Raw genomic sequence first — 4,826 nt, 5'->3', positions numbered from 1 at the left:
TTCCCGGTTGACCCATTCATTCTTTAGAAGGATGCTGTTTAGTCTCCATGTATTTGGGTTCTTTCCAAACTTCCTTTTGTGGTTGAGTTCTAGCTTTAGAGCATTTGCAGCTTTTATTTTTTAAGTTTAATTTTTTTCAGTGTTCCAGAATTCATTGTTTATACAGCACACCCATGTATTGCTCCATGCAATACGTGCCCTCCTTGATACCCACCACCAGGCTCACCCAACCCCCAACCCTCCTCCCCTCCAAAACCGTCAGTTTGCTTCTCAGAGTCCGCATTCTCTCATTGCTTGTCTCCCCCTCCATTTCCCCCAGCTCACTTCTCCTCTCCTTCTCCCAATGTCCTCCGTGTTATTCCTTATCCTCCACAAGTAAGTGAAACCACATGATAATTGACTCTCTCTGCTTGACTTTTTCACTCAGCATAATCTCCTCCAGTCCCATCCATGTTGATACAAAAGTTGGATATTCATCCTTTCTGATGGAGGCATGATACTCCATTGCATATATGGACCACATCTTCTTTATCCATTTGTCTGTTGAGGGCATCTTGGTTCTTTCCACAGTTTGGTGACTGTGGCCATTGCTGCTATGAACATTGGGGTACAGGTGGCTCTTCTTTTTCACTACATCTGTATCTTTGGGGTAAATATCCAGTAGTGCAATTGCAGGGTCATAGGGAAGCTCTATATTTAATTTCTAAAGGAATCTCCACACAGTTTTCCAAAGTGGCTGCACCAACTTGCATTCCCACCAACAGTGTAAAAGGGTTCCCCTTTCTCCACATCCTCTCCACCACTTGTTTACTATCTTGTTAATTTTGGCCATTCTAACTGGTGCAAGGTGGTATCTCAATGTGGTTTTGATTTGAATCTCCCTCATGGCTAATGATGATGAACATTTTTTTCACGTGTCTGTTAGTCATTTGTATGTCTTCTGAGGAGAATTATCTGTTCGTGTCTTCTGCCTACTTTTTGACGTGATTATCTGCTTGGTGTGTGTTGAGTTTGAGGAGTTCTTTATAGATCTTGGATATCAGCCCTTTGTCTGTAGTGGCATTTTAGAATATCTTCTCCCATTCCATGGGTTGCCTCTTTGTTTTGTTGTCTGTTTCCTTTGCTGTGCAGAAGCTTTTGATCTTTTTTTTTTCTTTTTTACTTGGAGTAAAAAATCTTACTGTACAATTTTTAGTAAAATTTGTAAAGAAAATAAACCATGAAGAAGAAAGTAAATACATACAAAGTCCCATCAACCAGGGAAATATCCATACTAATCTTTTGATTAATAAGCTTGTAGGCAATCCACATGTTGTGTGTGTGCGCACACACACACATACATACGTATGTGCATGCACAAGCCTACATAAAATTTTTTTAAAAATTAAAAGCTGCTATAACGTTCTTTATGGATATCTTTTATATTGGTAAATATCATTTCTAGTTGTATGGCTGGATATGCAGTGATATATGTAGCCTTTCTTCAGTTGATGGGCATTAAGTTGCCTCTCACTTTTGTTATTATAAACGGCACCCAGACAAACAGCTTTGTACAAATTTCTTTTCATACTTTTCTAATAATCTCATTAGAATAGGTTCCTAGAATCATAATTGCCTAATGGGATTATTTAGTTTTCTTCATTTCTATTCCCTGTAACATTTGATATAGAAATGTGTACAAAGAAAATATAAGCCAGGTAGCCTCGGGGTAATTCAGCTTGACAGATACAGGAAGTCTCCAACATATGAACACTGAATAATACATAAAAATGTGGATACATTTCTCTGAGAAGAAGGTACCCAGCCTAAATCCAAACACACTAGGTCTTCCCCAGAAAATGTCTTTTGTTTTTTACTCGGGAGAAAGTTTTTAAGGTTGTTGAAGAGACAGAGTAAGTTAACAGTTTACTGACAAGGGGAAAAAATATGTGGATGGAACTCCTGTCAACTAAAATAGCTGTCAGAAGCATGACAGAAACCAAGAAAGGAAGGTGATTTCTTTGCATGTAATTCAGAACCTGAATATATTTTCTTCCAGTAGCACCAATGACTGGTTCAAATATCACTTTACAAAAGCACATTTAACTTAAAATGTACCTGACTATGTTCATAATATAGTGTCAGCAATATAGAGCCAAGCCTACTGCATTATTTCTATGGAAAATATATCCTGCATCACAACTACCTAAATTAAAATGTTACATGTTAAATATAACCAGATCATAAGCTGGGGGCCTGCTGGTAGAAGTCTGTTGTGCTTTACTTTGGCCAAATGTCAGTGGTGCTTCGTGTTGAAGACTCCCCTCAGCCTGAGCCTCAAAATCCTCATCATAAAACGACAGTGGCCAAAAATAAACTCAAATGAACCTTCCAGGAGTGAAATTCTATGATCCTATCAATCCTCGAGAAGCAGATTTCCTGGAGAGAACTATTCATTGGAGAATATTTACTTTTCGTTGCAACCCGATTAGACTAAGTAAAAATAAATTTAAAATGACTTGGGAGGAGCCCTGTGTAACACTAATCGCTAATTACAGTTTTATGCTAATCATAGTTATTAGAATGCAGAAGGGAAGAATTACTTATCCATAATGAAATTGAGATTGAAAAGACAATGTTTGTAAATATTTTCCAAAATAAAATGATTGGACAAGATTCCCACTAACAACCAGAAAGAAAAGCAAGGACTAGGCTTACCCCACCCCAAGAAATAATTTAAAAACTGAAATAAATATATGAAAAGACCATTTTCAACATGTCAGATATCAGAAAACAAAGGATAGTGATCTTCAAGAGTCAGGAAACCAAAGTCTGTGATTACACAAGTTTACTACCTGAAGAGAATTCACACACAATAGCACAGGGAAGGGGAAATTAGAAGATTCCATTAAGTCTGAGTTGTAAAGATAGAGCTGGACAATGGGAAAACAAAGGAGGCTGGACATCACAAAATTGTGTACTGGAGAGCAGAGAGCTACACAGAGAGAGCTTCTAGAGAGATCTACAGAGAATCCTCTTTGAGTCTTTAGCTGAGAGTACTTACCAGATCATGTGTGAGAAGACACTCCCCAAAGCGAGGCACTAAAACGTCCAGAGATTTATTATAGGAACTGGCCCATGCAATCATGGAGACTGAAAAGTCCCATGAGGTTTAGTTTGCAAGATGGAGAACCAGGAAAGCCAGAGATGTAATTTATTCCAAATCTAAAGGGTGGAGAATTAAGGGGCCAGTGGTGTAAGTCACAGTCCAAGTCTCATGGTCCAAGAACCAGGAGCACTGGTTGGATGTCTCAGCTCAAGCAAGAAAGAAAATTCATCCTTCTTCCAAAGTTCTGTTCTGTTCAGGCTCTCCACAGAGTGGATGGGACCCACCTGCATTATTGAATGTCATCTTTACTCAGTCTACCAAGGCAAATGATTATCTCTTTCAGAAATCCCCTCATAGACACACCCAGAAATAGTGTTTTATGAGTTATCTGGGCATCCCCTAGTCTAGTCAAGTTGATTAATAATGTTTACCAATACAGAAAGAGTAAGCAAAGAAAGATTTTACATCAGTAGCACTAGAAAATTCACCCTAGATGAAACGTTTTCTGCTCGGGGGCACCTGGCTAGCTCAGTCAGTTAAGCATATGACTCTTGATTTCAGCTCACAGCATGATCTTAGGGTCATGAGACTGAGCTGGTGTCTAGCCCCGCTTCAGGCTCCGTGCTTAGCAGGGAGTCTGCTCGAGATCCTCTCTCCGCCTGGGCCTCTGCCCCCTGCACCCCCATCAGGTGGTGCTCTTACTCTCTCTCTCCAAAATAGATAAATAAATCTATTTTTTAAAATGTGTTCTGCCCCACCCAACAAAGTTTATAACACCAGAAATAACTAAACTTTCAAAGAAAATTAACCATATCACTGAGCTACAAGAATATTTATAGGAACAACTTCAAGTGACTTAATAGGGTACAACTGGCATCTCTGTAGGAGGGAAAGGAGAGGGGAAACAAATAAGTATTTATTAAATCAATCTTGAAAATACGCATGACAGGACACATTCTTTAAAATACCTGTTATTGAATAACATTTTCAGTATTAATTGAAAAAAAAAGTTTTAAAAAGAAATATGTAGCATTTTCCGATGTGGATGAAATACAGATTATTCCATACCACCATTCCTATCCAATAAAGAAACAATCCAGACAATTTGGGGGGAGGAGTCATATTTTTAAAGACATTTAAGAGCCATAGCAACAAAGAATATTCAATAAACTAAAATTCCAGAGATGGAAGAGTCCTTACAATGAGAACAGTCTTCAGTCAGTTATTTCTTTCCTAGGGTGTATTTGCTGATTCTGTTACAGGATTTTCTTTTCCTTCAATCCCCATGATTCTTGGTCATGCAGAAGAGCGAAGAGGTAGATCAGACAAAGAGTGGTGGGCAGCAAGGCAGAGTTGGTTGAGTGATAGCACAAAGCTCCTGGAAAGGCTGGAGACCAAAGAGGGTTACCACCAGAGTCTAGGGACCTCTATGGGCTTGTTTGCTGGCTGTTTTAATCTGATTAACCCTCCATGAATCTGTCGCGCAATCAGATTTTTGTCATCTACCTATCACATGGAAAAGGGGAAAGGGCTCCTTTCAGGGTGGTGTAAAATTCCTTTAAGGATTTTTTTTTTTAAGATTTTATTTGACAGACAGAGGTTACATATAGGCAGAGAGGCAGGCAGAGGGAGAAGAAGGGAAGCAGGCTCCCTGCTGAGCAGAGAGCCTGATGCAGGCTTGGATCCCAGGACCCCAGAATCATGACCCAAGCCAAAGGCAGGGGCTTTAACCCACTGA

The sequence above is a fragment of the Mustela nigripes genome, chromosome 1 (assembly GCF_022355385.1).
Source record: "Mustela nigripes isolate SB6536 chromosome 1, MUSNIG.SB6536, whole genome shotgun sequence".
NCBI lineage: Eukaryota > Metazoa > Chordata > Mammalia > Carnivora > Mustelidae > Mustela > Mustela nigripes.
This window is presented reverse-complemented; position numbering follows the sequence as displayed.